General features: G+C 46.1%; 1 protein-coding gene across 2 annotated transcripts in view; it reads left to right on the forward strand.

The window, feature by feature from the left end:
• Window positions 1-8,526: 8,526 nt before the first annotated feature.
• Window positions 8,527-25,722, forward strand: part of cdh11 (cadherin 11, type 2, OB-cadherin (osteoblast)) — a 78,780-nt gene continuing 61,584 nt past the window's right edge. Inside the window, exon 1 of one of the 2 annotated variants that reach the window (XM_035173491.2) lies at window positions 8,527-9,021. The gene's annotated coding sequence lies outside the window, so the exon portion shown is untranslated. The remainder of the gene's footprint in view (window positions 9,022-25,722) is intronic. The other variant, XM_035173492.2, reaches the window with a different exon arrangement.

Genomic DNA, 25,722 nt, shown 5'->3' on the forward strand with positions numbered 1-25,722 from the left:
TTTGGCAAAGCCCTGCCAAGTTTTCTCCGTCATGTTCCAAGGACATGACGAGTATCAGCAGGTATTAACAGTTGGCAAGTGGGACTCGCTCAAATTGGAAAAATGTTTGCATCAGGTTTAGACAAATCTTTCGTTTCCCCGTCGACTTGCACGATCAAGGAAGTGATTTTAAAAAACACGGTGACCCCTTTTTTGAGTCACTGAAAAGAAACTAAAAAGCACGAACTAAGCAGCTTGCATGAGGATTAAAGAGTGAAATGCTGTTTTATTGTTTTGCAGGTACATCTAGAAATGACCCTCGACCCGTCGAAACGTTCTGATGTGAACGAATCGAGGTGGAAAGTTAGACGGAGAGGGGGAAGAGAGAAAGAGAAGAAGAAGCGATGGACAGAATGACGTGGCGTGCTTTGCTTGGCTCGCCCTGTGTGTGTGTGTGTGTGTGTGTGTGTGTGCGTGCGCTTTATGTTGCTTATGTTTATGTCATGAAATCTTGTGCAACACTTTCACATTCCTGCAAGAACTTGTATTTGCATGTGGCTCACACTGTGTCACTTTGAATAATTACGTCTCTAAAGTGCTATTGTAGAAATGCTTACATCTGTGAATTCACATGTGTAAACTGCAGGGAAGCTTCCTGCTGTTTCAGTCCAGAAGCGTCGGCCTGGTTCTCACCGGCAGAAACATGCAATCAGAGATAAGAGAGGCAGGAGGAAAAGATTGAAATGAGATTGAAATGAGATTGAAATGGAATGAGCAAGAAACCAGTAAACACTGTGTTCCAGAGTAAATCCAGAGTGGCTGCTGACCTCGTCAACAAGGCCCAGGACCCAATCACTGGTTACTGCATAAATGTCCTGACCTGTGACTGTGAGAATAACAGTCATACTGTGCACACTTCACTTGTAAATATCTTATCGTTCATCACAGTCCTTTCTCTCGTGTTTTTAGTTTCTTCATACTTTACTTTTCCTTGTATGAGTAAACCTACTTGGCAACAAACCCTGATTCTGAGTCAGTTCCACGCAGAGCAGCAGAGTTTTATCACGTGACGGGACGAGCGTTGACATCAAGGCTTCGGTGTCAAAGCGAAAAAAAGGGCAGATTTGTCAATATTTCAGATTTCAACATCGATGCCAGAAGGAAACCTGAGAACTTTAATGAGTGAATCTGCAAACTCTGCCTAATGAAGGTGTCAAAATCTGAAGGTAATACTTCTAATTGACTCACACCAGAGTGAGGCTGACCGCAGCAACTACTGTCAAAGATCAAAGTTACACCGAGCCAAGCCAGGATCTTCAGAGAGGAGGTCCGTGCAGGAGGCCCCAGGCAAAAGGCACCTCCTCCCCCTAATGAAGAAATGCATGGTGACGATCTAGTCTTCAACCAAACCTCCAAAATTAAACCCTTTAGCAGAGAGGTTAGTGGCATGGGGCCTCGTTGGGGGGTTTCTGACCCCGGTGTCCTTTCAGTCTCCTGTACCTGGACTCCCTTTGCTGGAGGCTGTAAAAACCATGTCCCCTGTTCCCCTGTATTCGTAACACACGGCCCTGCTACCCAGTGAGATGTGAAGCTGTAGTGGAAACTTAAATTATATATTTTTTGGTTTCTAAAATACAGTGTCTGCCCTTGTTTCTTCAGCTTCTCTAGTCCAATTTTTTAACCATATTTTCTAATATCAGAAGTTGGTGTCGGGCCACTACAGCGACATCCTCCCTATTTTAATTTCCCCGCCCACCTGTGAACGGCGTCTCCATCGCCCACAGAACGAGCTGCATGTGCTTCCTGTTAACGTCCACCTCCGTCCTCTTGAATCGGTGGACATGTTTTAATAAATGAGGGTAAAAGCCAAAAGCCTCTTCTCTCTCTTCTCTCTCTTCGCCTCCATCACTCAAATGTATAAACCCAGTCCGCCCCTCCACTGCTGCAGACGCTGATGCAGAGCGGCGACCTGACGCACACACATCCGGGGCGCTGATGAAATGAGCGTGGTGTGTAGGAGGTGAGCTGATGTTTAGCGTTGTCTCGCTGAATAAAGCAAACAAGTGATTGCTATGCAGCTCTGCTCCTCGCCGCTAACTCGTACACAAGGCGGCTCTCTGTTCTCTCTCTCCACGTCTCTTCATCTCCAGATCTCGCTCTAATTCTCCATCTTCGCCTCGCTAATTCTCTCCGTCTCGCGCTCCTCTCCGTGTCGCTCTCATTTCAGAACATTTCTTTTCTCATTTTCATTCAGGATGAGGTCCAGAGCTGTTATCAGCCCCGAGAAAAGGAATGAATAGGTAAAGACGGATGGATGTTTACTCCTCTTTTCTACCAGGCATCACTTCTCTATTTTTTTGGTTTCCCCCTGTCTGAGTTTCTCTATCTCCAAATGAAACCCAATCCCTGAACCCGTTCTCCATCCCTCCTCGATGGTCCCGGCTCCCTAACCCCCCCACCAGCTCCCCCTCGGTTACTGGGCCCACAGCCCAAATTCAATTACCGAAGCCTGTGTGATAATCCTGGGCCACTGATTGGTCACTGCAGCCCTCAATTAAGTGAGCACAGTGGGAAGGGGAGACGCTTAATGAATAGAGACAGTGGGGTTCAAATGTAAAATAACAAAAATAGACAGAGACGGAGAGAAAAGGGGAAATATAAGGTTAAAGGACTCAAATGTGCCCCCCCACACTCCCTTTCATCCCCGTAAAGCCCCTGGTATCCTTCAGGCTCAAGCTAAAACAAACAAGCCTGCCCTTAAAAGCCTCGTCCATAATCCCCGCGTAGCCACTCAGGCAGCCTCGCCACACACAACCAAAACACGAGGCGTGAAGACGGCGATATATATGTGTGTGTTTTATTTTGTTTAAAATGAATTGGCTGCTCTCCACATCAAACACCAAAGGCTGGAGTCGGTATATTATCCCGAAAATGTAATTTGAAAGCGGCAAGAAGTTTGCTTCTATCTGCGGCGTGTACGGAAATCAAAGCAGAGCCGACGTGGAACAGATTGTTTAAACTATGATGAGGCGGGGGAATCTGAAAGCTTATTTTTCTGTCTGGTAGAGAAACGGGAGAAAAGGGAAGTGTAGGATATTATTTGAGGTCGCTCAATAAACTGGGACTGTGTTATCGGTGTGTCCCTCGGGAGTCGGTCACACTTTTTACGGGAAAACACTGAACTACCAGTTTTTTTTTTTTATCAACAACGCAAACTGTGAAAATGACGCCTGCTGTGACATCAGGGAAAGACACAGTTTTCTCACCATCGGTCCCGCGGGATGTTTATAGTGCACAAGCGGGGGGGGGGGGTGAATAGTGAGCAGGAAGCCGATATAATGCAAAGAACTATGTGCTCCTGAAAAGCAAAGACTGCAACATGGACGACTTCCCCAAAAAGTGGAGCTAAACATCTCGATCTGCAGTCATGACTCCCACCTCCTCCATGTTAGTGGATGGGACACAGAACAAACTAAAACATAAAGGTCTTTCTCCAGGAGCAATACACATATTTTCCAAAGCTAAGTTTCAAGTTTAAAAGCTTTGCAACCAATAATAATGGGTTTTTATAATTATTTTTATGCCATCAATGTGAGAAAGAGTTTTATCATTTTCAAGCGCACACAAGTTAAGTTTTATAAACTCCTCTGCGTCACAGCACCTTGCTCACAGGGACAAGTGCTTTTATTCACATACTTTACTATATTAATAAAATGCAATTTACCCAAAGCATTAAAAAAGCGAGTCAGGGGCTTGTCTCTGGAAAGACGTTGTTCTGGACACGAGGGAAAAAGGCCTGGTGCACCACCAGCGAGTTAACTGGGAAACACAAACATAAATCCACAGCTTGACAGCAGTATTGACGTGAGGCCAATCAATCAATTGGATTCCGATGTGTTTCCTGATCGATAGGTTACAAGGATCGACGGCGTCACGGCGATGAATTGGTTCAGTCCCAGAAGGATGAGTTCTGTTAGAGCACGTTAAGGGTTCGACGCTCAGAGGAGAGTTGAGCTGTTCAACTTTAGAAGCTGCCGTAAAAAAACACACATGTGCACGTTTCAATGTGTGTAAATGTTTCAGTCAGAAGATCAAAACCATTCACAGCATCAGAAGGGGAACAAGGCTCAGGTCTGGTGGAGCAGTCAGTCAACAGCTAACAGGCAAACTGAGGCTGAAACATCCTTTCAAACACAAACACACAAATGCACCAAGATCTTAAAAAGAAACACACATAAATAAATTAGTTGTTTTTTTCCCAAATCAAACTCAGCAATTAATTAATGTAACTTGTTAAGTCATATAGTTAAATAATTGATTTATGTGTTACCAGTGCAAGAATTTCTGTTGAAGTCGGTCGCACAATGATCTTTTTTTTATTGCACACACACACACACACACACACACACACACACACACACACACACACACACACACAGCCCTAACCTACACACTACAATGTTATACATTAACAAACCCACACCAAAAAAAACCTGCACATGCACATCTGCAGACTGCTCTGCTGATTTGTTTCTTACACACACATGCACACAGACACACACACACACACACACATGCACACAGACACACACAGCTGTCTCAAACAGTGCTGCCTGTATGTGTTGCCTGTGCGCCTGCAGTGAGATGTGTTAATACTTTATAAGTGAGCAATGACATCCACGAGGCGAAGAGGAGAAAACATCTCTCTCATCCCTTCTCTTCCTCTCCTCTGTTTCGTCTACATCGATTCTGAGCTTCTGTTTCTGCCGTTTCTCAACGAGCGCTTACAGTCGTGTCTACGTACGTCCTCGTGTCCGCTCATATATATACTGTGTGTGTGTGTGTGTGTGTGTGTGTGTGTGTGTACATCCTGTGGGTGGCCCAGCTCATGGTTGCACATACCCTACCCTCTGTGTTTGGGGTTTGTGGGTCAGCGTGTACAACAAAAGCATCGTCTTTCGATTCCAGGCCTCGGAGAGACCCGCTGCCTCGGCCGAATGTTTACAGTGTGCGACTGCAGGCTCTCATTGTGGCCACAACACACAAAGTGTTACTGACGTCCTGCCACGATGTGCTATGTTTCAGCCTCTAATGCTCCTTGTGGCACGTGAGCATGTAAATGTCGTGTCTGCCGAGGGGCCCGGGCATCGCTTGAAGGTTTCAGGAGCAAACTCGAGGTCAAAAGGTTGAAAGAGAAACTCGATCTGCTCGTTTAAACTGCTCGGTTTCCTCGTGTTGGTTATTGAAGGATTGGAAAGTAGAATCTTGTTATTTTACAAAGTCAAAGACATGAACCTGAACAGCAGCAAACATATAACATTTCATTTTCACATTTACCCATGACCCTGACAAAGCCACTGTGAAGACACGGCATTAAAACTGCATGAGAGAGGCGTGACCTCACCTCTTTTCTACATACATGTGTCATGACAGGGTGATGATGTGTGTTTAAAAATTGATGCTCGTGAGCCGCCGGTGATCGGAATCAAAGATCCTTGAGACCAAAATAAACCAAAAGATTAAAATAAAATATGTCTCGTTAATCACACGTTCTGTCGAAAACATCTCACGTTAGCAAACTGTAGATTTCTGTCTTGACCAGAACAAATAATCAGCTCACTTGACCGCTCTCTGACAAACTATCAAACAAACTGGTTATTTATGGGCAAGCTTTGCACGGCAATTAAACCAGAACGTACCACCTTCGTCCAGAAAAGGGGGGGGGGGAAGCAGCTTCACTATGACCTTGCTGGGACACGATCGAGCGGATATCTGTTATTTCACTGAAACCGTTTCCTCCTCGCTCAGCACAGAGACAGGTGCGTCTGCATATTGGCGTAAAGAAACATGAAACTCTCTTTAAACTCTTTAAATTTCATGCCTGAATCCTGCAAAGTGCAAAAGGACAACGAGGCAACGTATGTAGGAAATAAAGCGAGTGCGCAGAAATGACTCTAATTGCATCCGACAACTTGCCCTTTGTCTTAATCTAATTATGTCGTTTTGCATCCACAGTAATAAAGACGTGCTGAATGCCACGATGGAAATGTGTATTATCATCTCCGGTTCCCCACTGGATGAAGGACCCTGAGGTCCAGCTTTTGAATTCTAGCCTGAAACAACCATTAAAAGGATTTAATAAATATAATGAAATATAATAAATACATTCTGACCCCTTAGAATAATAAATCCTAAAACAACAATGATGAATAAATGAGACTTCCGCACAAAATGTAAAGATGAGACACGAGCACCTGTTGATAATCATCCAACGTTTATCAGCAGCAGCGACCAGATAAAGTTCAGACATGTATAATAACTATAATTTGCTTATAATTTATCAATGTGGATGCATTTTGTGACACAATAAATATTATATAACATCATATAAAGGACACAAGAATAGTAAGATTCATGCACTTTAGACTAGCTACTGCTTACGGGTTTCGTGCTAAGCTAAGCTACACACATTCATTAACTCCCTCTATTCAAAAGGTGCCGAGATATTTTCTGCAAAGTCTTCTGAGATATTCCAAAATGTTCTGAATTCTTTACAGACAGAAATCTGGGTGGATGAATGTAAACAGGTTTTTTTTCTTTTCTTCCATCCCACTGAACTCCACCAACGTTCCCAGCACAGACGACTTGGTGGAGAAGTGTATTGTCACTTGATTGACACCGTGTCAGACTCGTACAGTCAGCGAGTCATTTGCATTTTACCCCTTTTTTACCCTGCTTTCTATTACCAGCAGCATTTCCAGCGCTCTGCTGGTCCACACACGATCCCATTCACTGTAGACTGGAGTGGAAACAGCAAAGACCGTGTGTGGGAAACTGAAAATCTATTAAATCTGTTAACTTTGAGCAATGGGTCAAATTTTAATCTGTGTATTGTCATAAAACTCCAAACTTCCATCTTTCAAACTGTGTATATCCAGAAACTGTGACCTCGGCTTCATACAACTTAAACCTCCTCCTTTCTCTCTGTGGTTTTTGTTTTTTAAGGTTGAACGATTCCTTGTTGTTATTATGGCAAATCATTTCTAATTAGTCTGACCTCTGATTGGCTCTCGTGTCTTGTGACGGTTGCACAAAACCAATATATCAAACTCACAGATCCAAGCAGAGGCAGAGTTTAGTCACCACGGAATGTGTGTGGATCTCTGACCAAACAGCCCCCAGGGGTAGATGAGACTTTGTCATGCATCCTGGAGGAGCCAGGGATCAAACCACCGACTTTCTGCTTAGTGGAACACCCACTCTACTGCCAGAGTGTTTCAGTACAAACGTTTACATGTGGTGGAGAGTCTTCACAGGATTTAAAAGCCAAATGGGGAAAAAGAAAAACATCTTCATGGATTTGTGTTTATTTTCTGACCCTGATTAAAAGTGGATAATTAATGTCGACCACTTCTCTGTACAGACACTTTGATGTGAGTCATGAGAGAAATGTCAACACATCAAATAAATACATTAATGAATAAAAGGTTTTACTGGATTATTCATAAAATGTAGCTGGTGTGACTTATTATTATTATTATTATTATTATTATTATTATTATTATTATTTAAAACTTTATTTCCTTTCTCTCTCTTTGGTCAGGGACACACACTATTTTAAATGTGACTCTTTTCATTCAGCCAATCGCCTCTCAGAAAAAGAGTCTCCCACTGCTGCTCCTCCCCCCTCTCCCCCCTGCTCCTCCGCCTCTGATTGGCTGCCTGCGAGACTCTAACTGTGCCCTGGGAGCAAGTTGGATGCTGCTCTCAGCCAATGAGCAGCGAGCAACTGTTGCACTCATTGAGCCCTCCTGCAGGATTCCTGATGTGAAGCAGGCTGCGGTGACACAGACGGAATCATGTCTGTGACTCTCGTCTCACTCAGCATCAAGATGAATTTCAATAAATGCATTTGTATATTTGCCTTTGCAGCTTTTAATGCTTTATCAGAATTGTAGCAGGAAAACAACAGGAAAAAGTGGGTTATTGCATTTTGTGTTACTTGTCTTCTGTGGTGACACAACTTATTCCTGTGAACCTGATATTAAAAATGCAGAATTAATTATATTAACATATAGTGAAAACATTATGATTCTAACTGTAAGCAAGCAGAGAGGATAGAAAGTGAGAGGAGAGGGTTACTCGAGTTTCCAACGCCCTCCATCGGCAGCGACATCTCTCTCTCCCTCCCTCTCTCTCTCTCCCTCCCTCCCTCTCTCTCTCCCTCTCTCTCCCCTCCTCCCTCTCTCTCTCTCTCTCTCTCTCTCCCTCTCTCTCTCCCTCCCTCTCTCTCTCTCCTCTCTCTCTCCCTCTCTCTCTCTCTCTCCCTCCCTCTCTCTCTCTCTCCCTCCCTCCCTCTCTCTCTCTCTCCCTATCTCTCCCTCCCTCCTCTCTCTCTCTCTCTCTCTCTCCCTCTCTCTCCCTCCTCTCTCTCTCTCTCTCTCTCTCCCTCTCCTCCTCCCTCTCTCTCTCTCCCTCCTCCTCTCCTCCTCCTCTCTCTCTCCTCTCCTCCCTCCCTCTCTCTCTCTCCCTGCCACTGCGCGCACGTCCATCTCTGCCTCACTTCTTCCCTCACACCGTTTCCGAGGCTCTTGGAGGGAGGACGGATAAACGGCGCAGACGACTCACCGGATTTGATACCCGAAGGAGGGCAGGAATGCTACGGTGATTTCCCTTCTCTTCTCTCCCGACACCCACCTCCTCCTCAACCACCTCCTCCTCCTCACTCCTCTTCATCTCGGAGCCTTATCCAGACGCACTGTTTTTATTCCCTCTTTATTGGTTTGGGGGTTTTTATTCTGCCTGTGCGCTCCAGCGGATAAAAGAACATTTCATGCTCCGAGGAGAACCGACTTTTTATTACCTCTTCTCCTCCAGGCGCACGCACACAGAGAGGAACTGGGTTTTCCATCAGTGGATGTGTTGGACACCTCATGTGAGAAGCGATACTACTTGGAAGAAGTGAACGTTTTCCCCTGGCTTGTATGTATTTGGGGGGGGGAGACATTCCCTTGGCTGCGCACGGAGCCCCTCACTTCCAAGGTAAGGACCGCTCGAGTTTAGGATTTCTGCTCCGTCCATCCTCCCTCTTCCTCGGGTCTGTTTCTGTCCGTGCGCCTCTCTCTCTCTCTCTGCGGAGGCTTCGCGGAGCAGGCGAGGGGGGGGGGGGAAGTGTCTCGGTTCTCGGGGATGGTGCTGGTGCTGCTGCTGGTGGGGATGATGGTGGTGGTTCCACTTTGGATGAATGCATCACGCAGTCCGCTGCACGCACAGCTCCCTGCGCACACAGCCGTTAAAAAGTTCCCAGTGAGAGGATGTTTGAGTAAATAAGGAGTAAGGTGCGAATCCCCCTCGGAGCCGTTGCGCACCAGCGTCTGTCACCAGATCCGGAGACCTGCGTGGTGTGTGTGTGTCTGTTGTGTTGCTCGCTGGTAACACAGCGGACTTTCTGTGCTCCCTGGAGCCGCAGGATGACGGTTGGATTTCTGCGGGTTTTTTCCCCATATAACGCAGTCAGTGTTATTCACTGTGTGTCTGGATACTGGCGATGTTATGGTATGGAGAGAGTGCTGGGTCCGTGCGCGTCTGACCGTGTGTGTGTTTATGTGTGTGTGTGTGTGTGTGTCTGGCCACGTATGGTGGCAGATCTCGGTGCAGGCTCCGGTTTCGCCGCGTCTCCGTGCCTCCGCGTAACGGCGACGCACAACTTTTGGATCAGCCTCTGAACGCATGTGTGAGGATGGTTAACGGTCAAATCCCTTCATCCGTGGAATCCACACATTCAGCCAACGAAGCCACATGGAATTAACACAAGTTACTTTGTGGAGCGGGAGATTTATTTGCATTTATTTAGGCCTTTTGGTGCCAGACATCGATTTTACGCATTCTCCATCTCCCGTCGAGTCCATAAATTCTGCTCCACAGCCCGAATTACCAACCACGTCTCATCTATCTCTCTTTCTTTCCTTTCTCTCCTAGTCTTGTCTCCTTTCCTCGTCCATCACGTGGACCCCTCTCTCCACAGCGGTCAGTCTCGCTTTGTGGATCTCAGATCTCCAAACCCTGAATCCCCACAGATTCCACATACACGGTTTAGTATTCAGTCCATTTGAATACTTCAACCGGAGCTGCGTCCTTGCCCTTTCCAAGTGCGCCAGTGCCGGTGAACCTGCATGAAAAATGCATACAGCACGCACACACTTGCCTCTGGGCTCATTCTGCACTCAATTAAGCCCCGTGCGCTTTGCGTAACGTCCCCTATAGGGGCCACATTAGGTGTTTTGTAATTGTTGCACGGGCATCTGCTGAAATCTACTGTAAACGTTGCTGGTGTGATGTTGATAATTGGCGTGCGTGTGGATGGAGCTCCGAGCCGCTGGTGCGTGTTTTTTCTGCCGGAGAGGAGCCTGTAAGTGAGATATTAGTTTGGGGCAGCTGCAATTCCGCTGCGTTTCCAATGAGGGGCGGGGGAGAGAGAGAGAGAGAGAGAGAGAGAGAGAGGCGTTGACTGTGGAGCTGTTCAGTCTTTGGTATTCATGGCACAGCTCAAGATTGCTGCTCTCAAGCAGGCAATAATCTCTCCCTCTCACTCGCCACCTCTCTCCCCCACACTGTTGCGCAATCCCCCCCCCCTCCAGCTCCTCTTCCTCCCTCTCCCCCTTTTGCATTTCATCCTCACCCACACCTCTCTCTCCTTCTCCTCTCCTCTTCCTCCCCATCCCTCCCTGTGCTTCTTCAGTCTTGAGGGAGCTATTGAGAAAATCATTTGCTGCTGTTGTGTTTTTTATCCGATGGGGAGTTCTTATATCAGCTCCGGCTCGGCTGGTTTGCAGCTCCTCTTGTTTCTTGAGGTGAGAGAACAAAGCGAAGAACAAAACGATCCTTTCAGAGGCGCCGGCTCCAGTTTGTGAGAAGAAGAAAAAAAAAACTTCTCGTCTTACATTCTCACAGGAGGAAAAAGGCTCTCGACACATTTTTGCAGTGTAGCAACAATGTTGTTGTGGCTCTTGTGTGTGGTCTCTTCGCTGACAGCACTTCACTGTGCACGTCTGCCCCCTTGCATTTCGCTAATTAGCTCAGAGGCCAGTCGACATTGCAGAGAAGAGACGTAAAGTAACCCTCACTTTGCTGTTTTTGAGACAATTTTGTGGTTCTGTGGCAACTTAGAAGACACCACAAGAAAAAAATTGTATTTATCCTGCGTTGAACCAAAGTATTTCCTGTTTGTGCTTTTGGATATTTGCTTTTATTCCCTGTGTCAGTCACAGAAATGCACTGATGAAGGGAGGGAGAATGAAGGGAGGGAGGGAGGCTGTGTTGTGCAGAGGAGAAACATCAGGGCGGAGGAAAGAGCACGACTCCTATCAGGGTATGAGGAGGACAGCATGACTTCCATCAGCACTATATTTCTTTTTTTTTTTCACACTGTTTGTCTGAGTTGAAATGAGAACTGCAGCCGGCGAACTGCCTGTCTTCACTTTGCCATCTCCGGAGCCAACACTGCTCCCTTTTCACTTCCCGGCAACACAAAAAAAAGAAAGAGAAAAGAGTACAGGTTTCATGTCTGGGAAAAAGAAAAAGTGATTGTGTGTTTAAAAAAGCAGGACAGACACACACACACAGAATCCCCCTCGCACCAGTACGTTCTTTGTGCTATTTAGGGTTGAGCTGCATACACACAAAACCTGGCTTGGTTGACAGATGAAAGAAGGGGGGGGGATTGGGTGAGGTATCGCACAGAAACTGACACAGAAACGTCGTCAGATTCGTTGGGAGTCGTCAAACGCCGTTTTTTCCAGGAGCTGGCAGTGCCGACGTTGTGCTCGGTGGCTGTCGTCCTCATAGTATTGTAAAAGATATAATTAAATGTGTGGAACAGAGAAGAAATGTGTGTCCTTCAGCAGCGTTTGAAAAGACACAACTGGGCCAGTGTTTGCTGCCGCGTTGAAGTTAAGACGCACACGGGAATTAAAGTTACAGCTCGTGTGTGTGGGGAGCAGCAGCATATAGAGTCATTCTGTTTATGAGCGTCTGAGCTGCAGATTAACGTCTTCAGATTGATTTCAGTCGTTTGAACCTTCGTCTCTTCCCTTCTCTTCATGCAGGTGAGGGTTTACACACACGACAGGCTCACGTTGTGGTTTCTGTCCGACTTGCACTGGCCCAGAGCCTCCAGTTAAAGATTGCCACGATGCCTCATCAATCTCCAAATGTGCAGGATTGCATTTAGGGAAAAAAATAAATAAACCGCTGGACGGACTTTAAAGGCAAAGTGACTGCAAACACTGCTGACGTAGCTCACCGGGGGAGGCGGGCGAGATAGAGGGATTAATTTATTGCACTCTAATCGTCATATTCATATTTAATCAGGCACCAGCTGCTCGTGCTCGCGAGTCGCGGTATTGTAAACTAGCTTCTTTGAAAGCGGGGAAGGGGAGAGAGCGGCCTGCAGGAGGTCAGACTTCAAACGGGAACGAGAAGCGAAGAGACGGAGTGGATGAGAGAAGCACTCGAGCTTTTCTAGGTGACGACAGAGGGAGCTGTTGGGCTTTGCTGCTGCTGCACAGACGTCCTCCTCCTCCTCTCTCCTCTCCTCCTCTCCTCCTCTCTCCTCTTCGTTCTGCTCTTTCTAATTCTTTTCCCAATCTCTGTTTTTACTTCCCCCTTCTCTCTCTCTCTAACTCTCTCTCTGAAGGAGCCAGTCAAGAGAGTTGGAGAGGTAGTTAGGCTCCCCAGGGATGCAGGATTCAATCTGCACGCCCCAAACACACACACACACACACACACACACACACACACACACACACACACACACACACACACACACACACACGTCTAGTCTGCATAAGCATGTCCACCGTGACTGGCTTCTGTTACCTTCAGATTTGCATTCCCTCCTGGAGAAAGAGAGAGGAAGAGAGAGAGAGAGAGGGAGGGAGGGGGTAAGAGAAAGAAAATGGAGAGCAGCGGTTAAGAAGCAGGCGACATCGGGGGGGGGGAGGAGGGAATTGACTTGGCTCTTCTGTTTTGTTTAGCTTTCCTCTCGTCCCCGGGTCCACAGGTGCGGTGGAAAGTGAAGTCAGAATAACACACGGCTGCTTAAACCTCAGCCTTCGTTTCTTTCTTTCTTTACACGTCGTCTCAGCTCTGCCGTTCTCCCTCGACTCCTCGTCTCTGTCCTCCCTCCGTCCTCGTCTCCCCCGGTCAATTCAAGACCACGTCCCGTGAAGCCAGGTATAGACTGATTCATAACGTCCCGTGGCAGCGTGATGGGATTATAACTCTAATCTCCGGTCTCCGCCAGATTAAATGACGTAGCCAGTAATTAGTGTTTTTGACCTCTCGTCCCTTTACTCGCCCTCGAGAGACAAAGAGACAGTGGCTGATTTGTCTGTGTTTAACGGGGGTTAACTGGCTTGTTTCCTCGAGCTCATGTGGTTTCAATTAGTCCTCGAGTGTTTCTACATTCCAGTGACACTAAAAGTTACGGTGCAGGAACCCGAGAAGTTCAATTACCTGCCAACTTCAACACATAAAAATACAGGGCTTTAATAAATAAAACATGCAGTCAGGTCGTTTGTGTCTGACATTTTTAAGTTTTCCTTCTGTCTGCTAACCTTTAGAATTTTCTTGATTTTATATCCCTTAAATAATCCGACAGCTGAAAAGCGTCTCACTCCAAACAAAACTTGGAAACTGCAGATGTAAGCAGTTTCTTCAGACCAACATCTGCCATCCGACCTGTTGAGGGTGTTTCTCTGCCCTCAACCTAACGCAAGATGAGACTGAATCAAATCCCTGCAGCCCCCCCAAAAAAGGACAAAGGACAAATGAATGAATTAAATATCAAGCTAAAAGTCAGTAAACTGGAAAATGACTTTCAGTTTTTCTTTTGGCCACAGAAACAAAGCGGCGGCCGCCGCAGCGAGATCCACGGACGAGTCGCGTGTTCTCGTTATTTGATGAGCAAAGTCACCTTGGAGCCATTTTAAGTTGTGCCAGGCTCAAACTGGATGGAGGCACTTGAGGACGTGGAGACAGGAAACAGTGGACGCTGTTGAAACGCTTCAACGCAAATCATGTGGTTGCACAGAAAAACACACCAGCATCAATTAAACATGAGACTTTTAAAGCTCTTTGTGCCTCCTGTCCCGGGAACACGACGCCAGACGCTGCAGCTGAATTGTGTTTTGTCATTTCTACACGGAAGCTTCGTCAGTTGTTCTCCTGGAGCTGCTGAACTTCGCTCCTCAGTCCTCGTGACCTTCTCTTCACGAGACAGCGGCGTGTTGGCGGCTCAGGCCTCGTGGTTTCGGTTCAGACGACGAGGCCGCGGTGTAACTCTGATCACGGCGGAGTCTGGGTCGATGTTACTTCAGGATTAATGGGCGATTTCATTGATTTTAATAGCGATGATCAGAACACAGTGTTGACAGGCGCATTGATCGGATTGGAATGAGAATGGATTGCTCCAGATAGAGAACGATATTGATCTGGACACCTAGCGTTTTGCTGTGTGTGTGTCTAAGCCACCGGTGCATGTTTGCATGCGTGAAACCAAACGTCTCGTGTGTGTGTGTGTTTGTGTGTGTGTGTGTGTGTGTGTGACGGAGCATCTCTGTGTAATCCAGTGTAATTTGTTCTCTGTGACAGTCGTTAGGTGCAGTCAGGTGGTTTCTGGTCTCATGACACCGGTCACACGAGAGGAAGAAAAGCAAGGTTGTTTCTCCGGCAGCCAATTTTAACTGCATTTCTGCTTTGGTGGACACTATTCAGCCGGGAGACAGTGAAACACAGGGAAGGAGAGGAGGAGGAGGAGGAGGAGGAGGGAGGAAGACGAGGGCTTCGAGATGAAGGTCAAGAACTAAGTTCAGCTCTCATGTGAATTTCACTGGGCTTCAATCCTCTTCTGTTTTTTCACCTTCTTCCACGAGTTTGGCGTAAAAAGAAAAACGCTCCAGATTGCCGGTCGGTGAGGATTTTATTTCATGGCAATTAATAATTCACGGCTGAAAAGGCTTCGTGTTTGACAGATTTCGTATGAAGTGCGGACGAGTCGCTGGGAAAGAAAGGAAGCAGGAAACAGAGGCTAGTTGCTGCGTCGCGCGGGTCAAGGAGAGATTTAATGAGTCATTTGCTTCTCATTATACAGGATAATAATTAACAGTGTGCATGTGTGTGTCTGTGTGTGTGTGTGTGTGTGTGTTCATTCTCTTCTGTGGAGCCACCAGTAAAGCGGTCAATCACATCCGTCCCACCTCACTTCCTCTTTCTCCTGACGCCCTCTTCCTCTCTGATTCGCATTAGAACGTCAACCGAAGATTAATTGGACTATCGATAAACCTTCTGATGATCATTTTTTTTAAACCATGCAACTCATTAAGTTTATGGAAATCATTAAAAACAGCGAATAAATAACAACCAACTCGACTTTGGAGATCGCAGAGTTCTGGACTGATTCATCAAATATCAATATTTAGATTTATTCTTTCGTCAATCAACTAATCAACTTTCTCTCTTTTCACCTTCACCCCTTCTGTTGCTCCCTCCATTCTTTCTCTCCAGTGCCCCCCCACAACACACACACACACACACATGTATGTACAAGCAGACAGTGGTGTCGATTACCATAATTAACATGGTTATGTTAATTGCAGCAGGTTAATTTTGCTGATGAAACACATTTGTAAAGGTGAACTCTGTGGCTGTGGCCTCAAGGCTCACAGTGCGAATGTGTGTGTCTGTTTGAATAGTGTGCGTACGACTGCATTCATGTGTTTTGTGTTGTTAGCTTGCGTGTGTGTAGGTGTGTATCTCCTGTAAACAGAATTTACTTTGCAGCACATGCACGTGCTGACCGACTCAACCGGAGATGCTGAAGTTGAACAGTGTGTCTCAAGCTGAGCACACACACACACAGACACACACACACACAGACACACACAGACACACACACACAGAGCCCTCAGTGGTCAGCCAAAACAGCAAATGCTGCACGGAGCTTATCTGATTAGGAGCGGGGTTAGATAGAGGACTCTGCATAGGCCTGACAGAGAGTTAAACTGAAACAGCGGCGTCCTCGCGGCTCACCAGCCTCAAAACCATGGATCCACGACCTCCATCTGCCCAACGACATTTATCGTACATTCCTCACGGCACATTTTCCTTTAGTTTCGCCTCAGTTTAGACTAACTGGGAAGTGAGATATGCAATCGGACGACAGGGGACAGAAATAGCCGCGTAAGGAAGAGCCCCTAACATACAGCTGGAGGGCAGAACGCACGGGAAACTGTTATGATGTGTGGCGTCTGACGTCGCCGTGAGGAGAGGGGCTCTGGCGCCGACTTGTATAAACGTTCTCGTAGGAAGTAAGCATCCTGATCTCCATGTTTAACGTCTCCGCACCACCATCATTATTCATATTATAAGAATTCATAAGAAGATGTGTCTCTTCTCTGTTCCTTCTTCCTGAAGGAGGTTTTCTGTTTTCTGTGCCTCTTTCCGTAGAGACTGAAGAGTTGTGGTTGTTACATTTCAACTGGTTTCACCGATGAACTTGTTCTGTGTGAATTCTTTTGAGAAACTTCTCAAAAACACAGTCATGGCAACCGATTTCTCAAGCAGGACAATGGTTGTTTGTCCCGAGAACGTTGTCACAGCCCGACTGGGAGAAGTCGAAGCTCATTCTTTTACTTGTTGTTTGTTGTATATGGTGGAGGTGGATGTCAGGTAATGGGATTGTGACCCCGTGGCTGTAATTAAAGATGGCTGACGCGTCTCCACTCCGCTCTGTTGCTAGGCTACAGTAATAAGGGGCGGGGCGAGATGGTAACGGCGATCACGGAAACCCTCCGTAGACCGGACCACCTCATTTCGGTTTCTCCTTCGCAGTTCGCGGCCCACGGAGACTCCCTCCTTCGTGGGGACGTGTTACCCGTGTTCTCCAAAAGGAAGCAGCCTCTCGTGTTTGCATTTTAATAAACGTATTTGATCCTGTGTGTGTATCTGTATAATTCGGATAAATATGTGAAGAGGCTCCTCAGCCACACGTCGGTTTCAAAGTGTATTTCAACCAGTCAGCGTGATGCTGCCGCTCTTGATGTCAGAGCAACGCTTTGATCACACTGGGATTTATCTAGTAGTTCCCATCCTCCCCTGTCTCTCTCTCTCCCTCTCTCCTCCTCCTCCTCTCCCTCATTCCTTCTCTCCACTTTACTCTCCTTCTTTCTTTCCCCTTCCCTCCTCGCTCCTCGCTCCTCGTCCCTCCTCTTTTCTCCTCCTGACCCCTTCAGTACATCTCTTCTCCTTTTCTCCCGCTCCTGATGAACCGAACGCAGTTACTCAGCCGGAAAAGTTCCCAAAATAAACACGACCGAGCCGACACGGACGAAACAGAGATTTACAGATAAACATACAACGTGACGTTATAATTAATTCAACATTTACTAGATTAAACAGCATCTCGTGCCTGTGTTGATTCAGCTCTGCAGATAGGAAGGTGTGCTCGGAAGGATGTTTGTTTACCTTCCCACAGAAAGAACTCCTTGAAAATTATATAACGTCTGTCAGAAAGAGTAGTGGCAGATGATGGCTCACTCGGATGAGGGGGGGGGACGTCGCACATGGGACTCCGACACACACACAATTCACACACAAAACACTGTTTTCTTTTCTACAAGAGTGAGCATCTCTGCAAGCTTGACCTCTTTACCATAATAACCCCTCCACTGGCCTCCCTCTGTCTCTTTGTGTTTGTTTCTCGGCGTGTGTTCGTGTTTATTTCTCTTCTCCTGTCGTCGCTCTCTCTCCCCCGTTATCACGCCCACACTCTTCTTTGCTTCTTTTATCGCTTTTTCCCATCTTCCTCCCCATTTCTCATTCCTTCTCTCTCTCCCTCCGTCTCCCTCCATCCATGCTCCACTGACCGTGACACTCATAATGGTGTAATATGATGGGATATGACTGCTGCCCCTTCATTGGACAGTATTAATTTCACTTTTCCCGTGCAGACGGCTCGACTCTGGCGCGTTTCTTCGCCCGCTCTCCGCCTTAATCCCCCAACATGACTCAGAGACTTCTCCAGCAGCACTTACATAAAACCAACTCCCTCTTTCTGTGTCGTTTTGTCATCCGTCCTCTCAGGTTTTGCTTGGTTAATCAGCTCGTTTCTCGCCCCTCTCTCTCTCTTTTATCTGTGCATCTTCTGCTCAACGGTCTCCATCTCTCATCCTCCCTCTGTTTTTTTATCTCCCTCCGTCTCTTTAGGTTTCACTTGCAGCTGTGACTGCGCTGACCTTTGCAGTGAGAGGAGAAGCAGTGAATGACAGATATAGCCTCCTTCAGGACCCGCTAATTGTTATTTCACTATAAAAGGCCATGGCTATACATAGGGAGACTGTGAAACAAGGCAGATCCGTCGCTGTCCAGTCACTGACACTTTTCTTGACACTGCCATTAATCCACGTGTGAAATATAATTAACACCTGAAACTTAAAAAAGAATGAAAACACGCTGTTTTTTGCCCGTTAGACCGCGACCCCGTTGGTATTTGAACAGATTTAAGTGGCCGATGTTCTGTGAATTCCTCTGACAGCCTTCAGTTGCCTTTTAAACATCATTTAAACTATTTTAAACCGAGACGTGCCTATTCTGCAGAGCTTATCAATACATATAGGCAGCTTATGATATCGTACATGGATAAACATTGCAGAACACTCGGTGGTTGTTATTGCAGTTTCTTTGAAATGTGCACAGATAATCCACGTGGAGTTATTTTTAAATCCAGTGAAGTAGCGATCGCTTTGAGCCATTTTCATAAACTGTATGTGTTTTCAGTGTTTATGTGGAGTGACATCCAATGTGTCACAGCCGCGGTTTCATTCTCACTGTGATGTTAGGAGAGCCGGTGACATCGACATTGTTTATATTCTGGTGGCAAGGTTGAACAAACAAGGTCACCGTGCATGTGGTGTGTGTGTGTGTGTGTGTGTGTGTGTGTGTGTGTGTGTGTGTGTGTGTGTGTGTGCAGCGCCGTCCAATGTGGGCGTGTTCACATACGAGGGCTAAAGCTGACCATGCAAGGTCAGCGTGTAATATGTGGGTTTGCGTGCGCGGCGCGGTCGTGCACGTGAGAACATCACCAGAACATCACATAACAGGCGTTTGAGGCTGTACGACTGCATGTGTCCGTGGCACCTAAAGGTTGCATATGTAAGGTCACCCCAGGCTGTGTGTTTGTGTGTCTGTGTGTGTGTGTCGGGCTGAATTTAGATGGATAAGGGGTTTGCCTGTGATAAACTGAAATAGCAGTGCATGTGTGGCTGCAGTTGTGTGAAGGGAGCAGTCGTGCAAAGAGATAAATAGATCACCACTTGTCTAGACAGCGGTTTTGACCTTTTTTATATGTATATGAAAGTAGTCCTTATGTTTTATTCACGGAGAGAATGCTAATATTTTATTCAAGGAGGAAGCGCACAAATCATTAAGAGCGGTATAGAGAAAGAGGAGTCGCGTGTCACCAGGTTTCACTCTGCGGATGAAAAGAAATATATCAAAGAGCGCGTCTTGCCATGACAGTTAGAGGTGAGAGCAGCTCTTATTTATGAGGATTTTCTATTTGGTATTTATCCTTTTGGATACAGTACTTATCTGATGCTTTTATTCAGAGAAACGTACACTAAATGGTGGAGGAACAGGTTCAGCTGCTCGAGGACACTTCACTGCTCGCTGCCGCCGGCGGAAGCTGTGATTTTGATGTGAGCTTTTCCTTTTTATTATTTTATTTTTAAACCATCTGCACTGCAAGTTTTCAAAAAGAGGGTTTTTTAGGAGCCTCAAGGATTCTGCGGAGCTCCCAATGTCACGAAGAATAAATTATTTCCAGAGCCCAGGATATAAAAGAACAGTAAAAATCATTCCATCCCTTTTAAAAATTATTGTTTTACTGCTGAGTATTTGGCAGCACTACAAACATTTAGTCATCAATCAAATTTTAAAAAAAAAACCAAACCAGGGCAAATAGTCTCCAGATGGTTTTCATTAGACAAACATGCCTCAGATTTTAAAGACGCTGAGCTACTTTCGCAGTTCTGTTGATAAATGTGATTCATATGTGGGTTATGGTCTGGCGAGGAGGTTCGAGAGCCAACAGTGGAGGCCCACTGAAGTATGGGGTCGCAGCTCGGCGTAACAAAGGGCTCTCTGTGGCAACCTGGAGAAAGACGGGAGGGAACTTTGGTTTCAACAAGCATGTGGGGGTAGAAAAGACAGGGGGGGGGGGGGTATTATCAAGCATCCAGCGCGTCCATGCATCAGTTTGGAAAACAAAAAAAATGGGGAGGGATATGAGACTGAAGGGGAAACAGCCGAGGGGATCGTTTTCCAGGGGAGGATGTTTGGGCACAATGACCCTTGTGTCCTCCGGTTTGTCACAGAGGGGAGTGTTTGTTGGGTGAGGGGTGGGAGACGGGGTGGGAGACAATTTAGACGGGGTAATTAGGGTCATTACACATGCATGGGAGGTGTAATGGTCCGCAACATTGCTGATCAATTCCTCCCTCTTCGCTCCGTGGCCGATCTCGTTCCCTTCAATTCACCATAACTCATTCATCTTCACTGTGTCCATTCCAAAGTAATTAATCACGCCTTTAAAAAAATCTGTCCCTGTCTTAAAATGGTTGATATTCCAGCCCCAGACGTCACAGGCGGATCAATAACATGTTGAAATGACCTTTTATTTACATGAAGTTATAAAACACAGGTTTAAAAGGTCAAATCGATCCAGAGCCAAATCGACAGCAAAGCAAAACACACTGAAGCTTCCTGTTTTGAATCGTAGCCACAGAAATGAAATTAACGTCCTTTTTTTAAAAAATCATATCTCCTAGTTTTCTAAATTTGATATTCTGTTCCATGTTGAGACGTCCAACAGTGAGCTGCTGTCACGAGAGCGTGGATCCCTGTATGAAATATTAATGAAGTTATTAGCTGTCCTGAGGCCTTTACTTACAAAGGAGTAAAACGTTTGATGACCCGCAGACAGCTTTTGGAATAAAACCCACCATTGCACTTTATCATTATGAATAAAAACGGCTTCAGAGCCGTAAAACGACTAATGACTTCTCGCCGAACAGATCGCGACCTTCCGTCGAGCCTGAATGTTTGGGCAGCGAGGTCTCCCTGGGCTAATGTGTATGTAAACGCTGTGTGTCAGTTACTGGATAAATGGGATTGGAGTGTGTGTGTGTGTGTGGGGGGGTGTACATCTCAAGCTGAAGGGAGGGTGGTCTTAAAAGGCTTAGTGGCATCCTCTAAGACCTTGTGTTCTGCCCCTTGCCTCCTCAATAGAGCAAAGCTAATCTGGGTCTGTTTAGGGGGCGCTTCTTTCGACTCGTGGGTCACCCTCTCCCTTCCTCTCCTTTTCCACTTGAGGAAAAACCTGCTGCCAATATCCCAGTGATCTCCCTCCAACTGTTCGACTGTCTGTCCTTTCTCCCCCCCCCCTCACCATCATCTGAAACTTTTGGCAAGCAGGTAAATCTTCACAAAAGGGAGAAAAGAGAACTTCGCATTCCACCGCCAAGGCGCGACAGCCGCCTCGAATTCTATCCAGCCGCTCGTCAGGACCCATGAATTATTCCGTGGGAAGAAAGTGATGAAAAAATCCAGGATATGTTGTTTTGTCCAGTCTTAATATTAATGGGTTTTTCTGTCTGATACTTCCACCAAACTTTGTGGAAATCAGTTCAGTAGTAGTAGTATTAGTAGTAGTAGTAGTAGTAGTAGTAGTAGTAGTAGTTTTGCATAATCCTGTTTGTTAAATAAAGCAACAAACAAACTAGTATGATTCTCAGTAGAGTGCATCCCTACAACAGTCTCCTTAAATCCAACCCAGCTCCACCAAATTGATCACACTCGTTCCTTCTGTCCCTGATTTCCTCCCCTCAGGATCAATCTATTGTTCCCTGGGAAATTGGTGAAAATATCCCCAAATCATGCAATGTTAAAAAGAATATATATATATGAAAAAAAGGATTTGGCCAATGTTCGATCTTTGCGAACAAACAAACCCACAAACAAGTGCACTAGGGTGAAAAGTAAACCTCCTTGGTGGTGTTAATCAAACACTCCTGCGAAAAGTGTGTCCGTCATGATGGAGCAGATGTGTGTCTTTTAAATCCAAGCATCTTCCACCTCCCTATCTCCTCTTTCTTCCACCCATCACTGGCTCCCGGGGGTCACGGTGTCAGCTGTTGGACAATAGGACAGCTGTATCCAGATCCGCCGAAGACCTACAAGCCCCCCCGGGGCTGGGATTAAGCCAATTAGTAGCTGTCAATCACTGTGACATATCATGGACAGCTAGATCAATACTCGGGAGGGACGGGGCCGGAGAGAAGGTGGGACGGGTAGACGGAGGCTGGCAGCGAGGGAGGACTTTGAGTGTAGACGGATTGAGGCGCTAAGTGTGGCGGGATGGAGAGATAGAGGGAAGAAGAAAGGACGGAGAGGAAGTCTGGAGGAGGCCGACTGCACAGAGCGAGCGGAGGGACGGTTGGAGAGAAACAAGGAAGTGGATACAAGTGGGCTGAGATCAGATACAGATGAACGTATGAAGGGATGAAAGGAAATTAAACCATGCCAAACGAGTGCAGATTTCTTCCTCCAGCTTGAACGGATGCATCAAAGTGAAAAACTACACCAGAGACGCTCAGAGACAATGTGAGATATATCGCTGCTCGTGAAGTCACGGCGATTTAACGGAGTGAATGATTAGAACAGTGGTGGAAACGCAGACATGAAAGGAGAGAAAAATGTATGGAAGGAGGAAAACATGCAAAACAGGACGGTCAGAGAAGATTTGAAACCTCGGGAGATGTTAAAAATGAGGAGGTGTGCAAATCAGTGGCCTGCTCCTCTCTTTCCTGATCCTCTCTCTCCCTCTCCCATCTGTTTCACATTTAGGTTTTTTGTGGGAGTGTGCTCTGTATTCCGAAGACTTCTGCGGGGAGAACAAAAAAATGAATTTGTTTATCACGGTGGGGACATCAGAAGATCCCATCTCCCTCCGACAGCTGAGAAGGGGGAGAAAAGGCCTCAGTGGAGAATCAATGGGCCTCCGAGAATGAATGACAGGGAGGGAGGAGGAGGAGGAGGAGGAGGAGGAGGAGGAGGAGGTGGGGGAAGGAACGAAAGAGATGATGTAGAAAAAGGTGGAGGAAATGAGACACACAGGGTGAAATGGAGGGTGCAGATGGTAAATAAAGATGCATGCCATCAAATTTGAGTGAGAAAAGAGAAAGCGACTGGGAGGCTGCGTGAATACAATGTGAACAGGAAAAGCCCGAAGAATGAAAGTGGATGAATGGAAAGAGACGGGGAGACACCGAGTGGAAAGGGAAGGATGAAGATCTTTACAAAAAAAAAATTGGTCTAATCCAGATGATTCGGAAATAATTGAGAATGAATCTGTCGTCAAAAGCGGGAAGAAAAAAAAGAGCGTTTAATGTTTTTCGAGCTGCTCGAGCTGAAAGTGAATATATATGGAAACACATTGACGTAGTAAAAGGACGAAGAAGAAGAAGAAGAGGAGGGAAGGGAGAACGCGAAGAGAAAGGAGAGGAAGAGAAGATGCTGTATGAACATACAAACAAATTAAGGGTGGAGGAGAAAGGGGGTTCGGTGTGACGAGGAGAGAAAGAGAGAGAGAGATTAGTTGTAAAAGCAGTAAAGATGAATGAAAGGATGAGGGGGGGGAAACGGAGAGATGAGGAGAAGAGGGGCGAGCGAGCTGGTGTGAAAGTTGACGAGTCAAATAAAAGAGCAGATGAGTGAGAAAAAGGAGGAAACGGGAGAAATTAGCAGAAAAGAAAAGGGAGAAAAGGGAACGAAGATGAGGAGGAGAGGATGTTGTTGTGTGAATGTGACGCTCGGAACATCTGGCATGACTCTTCAAGTTGTTCGGCCTTTTGAATTTGTATGTTTACAGTGTGTGTGTGTGTCTGTGTGTGTGTGTGTGTAGAGAGAGAGAGAGAGAGAGAGAAATGAGGGTTAGACTGAAGCAGCGATGCACAAAGACACACCAACCCCGACCTGCCACACTCACTTATCTACGCCTGGACGGATACGGAAAGGAGAGATCGAAGGTTTAGCACGAGAGAGAGAGAGAGAGAGAGAGAGAGAGAGAGAGAGGGAGGGGGAGACAAAAAAGATGGATGGAGGGGGGGGACACCGAGAGCGAGACGTGGAGGGAAGGAGTCGGAGGAGAGATTTGTTTTTGATTGATTTACCTCATTCTCCAAGGCCACTGAGTCATGTAATCATCGGGAGGATTTTTTGATCTGCGCTCTTTATGGCGGGGACGTGTCGTCTCTCTCCACTTTATTCCTGCGACTGTTTGCGGGGGAACGACACGTGAACGGCCTCTCGTTCGCTCTCTGACTCGTAGATGCTGCTCGTTAGGACTCGTAGACATGAATCGAAATACTGATCGACAATCTCCCGCTCTTCTTTTCCCTCCGTCTTTTACAAACTCTGAGAAAAGGAGGGTTTCTCTGTGTTATTTAAGTGTATTTTGTCCGTTTAGTTTCATTATTTATTTCAAGATCTTTTAACAAGTGTATTTTACGGCTGTTTTCCCTCCTGAGGACACTTTGAATAATTCATGACGTTTCATCAGAAACGTATTGTTCCAACTTCTGCTTGAGTCTCTTTCTCTTTGAAACTGCAGATGTGTATCCGTCGTATATTTTATTAAAGTGGAACTATTATGCTCGTTGCCAGCTTTTTATTTTTAATGCTGGGTTTCCACTGCAGTTATTTAGCATTAATCACAGTTCACTCTTAACGCTGCAGCTCCTCTGTTCAGCCTCTGACTGGAACAGGTGATATTATTGGCTCTGGGATCTTAACAGCCTAAACTCTTGATTGGCCAACTTCAATTAGCCGGCCACAGGGGGCGCTCCACCTCATCCTCTGAACTCTAATTGGACATTTGAATATCTCAAATCAATCTGCACGTATTCAAGCCTGAATCTGATTGGTAATGTAAGAGTGGGCAGCACAAATATCTACAGCAACAAAAAGACATATTAGATTATGAATATTACGGCCACTTCCTCCTCATCGTGCAACCGTACGATGGATTCAGTCGTTCAATCGTAATCAGGAAATAAAATATTTCGGTCAGGAAATACATGACATTGCAAGAAAAGACGTTATCCTGCTGACTCTGTAGTAAACCTGCTCTGCTGGATTATTTGTATGCTGGATTATATTGAATTACTACTCAGGTAGAGTGTTTTGGGAGAATGAGCTCGGAGCAGATGACCACACAAAGTAAACCGCCATGAGCTGATGTCAGAAACCGCTGGATGCCTCAGAGCAGCTTGAAGCCGGAGCTTTTTGCGTTCAGGGATTTTTGTTTCCCAACATACGTCTACGTCGTTATTTGAAGTCATTTCATACGTTTAGTTTGATTGGTATTTTTATATTTTGGGTTTTTAATACGCCTGAAACGTCTAACCGGCCTTCTGTCGCTGCCTCCTTCTCTCTCTGTTGTACTTTGTCTCCTTTCTCCTCTTTAAAAGTGTATTCCGTCTGCTCCTTTAGATCTTAACAGGCATATTTTCCGCCTGTTTTAACCCTTAAGGAGGCTCTGAATAATTCATTGGGCTCCCGCAAGTTTGGCTAATGGGTCAGTCACAAAGCCATAGATTTGTAAATGAGGGTAATCCACCTTTATGA

The sequence above is a fragment of the Hippoglossus stenolepis genome, chromosome 12 (assembly GCF_022539355.2).
Source record: "Hippoglossus stenolepis isolate QCI-W04-F060 chromosome 12, HSTE1.2, whole genome shotgun sequence".
Classification (NCBI taxonomy): domain Eukaryota; kingdom Metazoa; phylum Chordata; class Actinopteri; order Pleuronectiformes; family Pleuronectidae; genus Hippoglossus; species Hippoglossus stenolepis.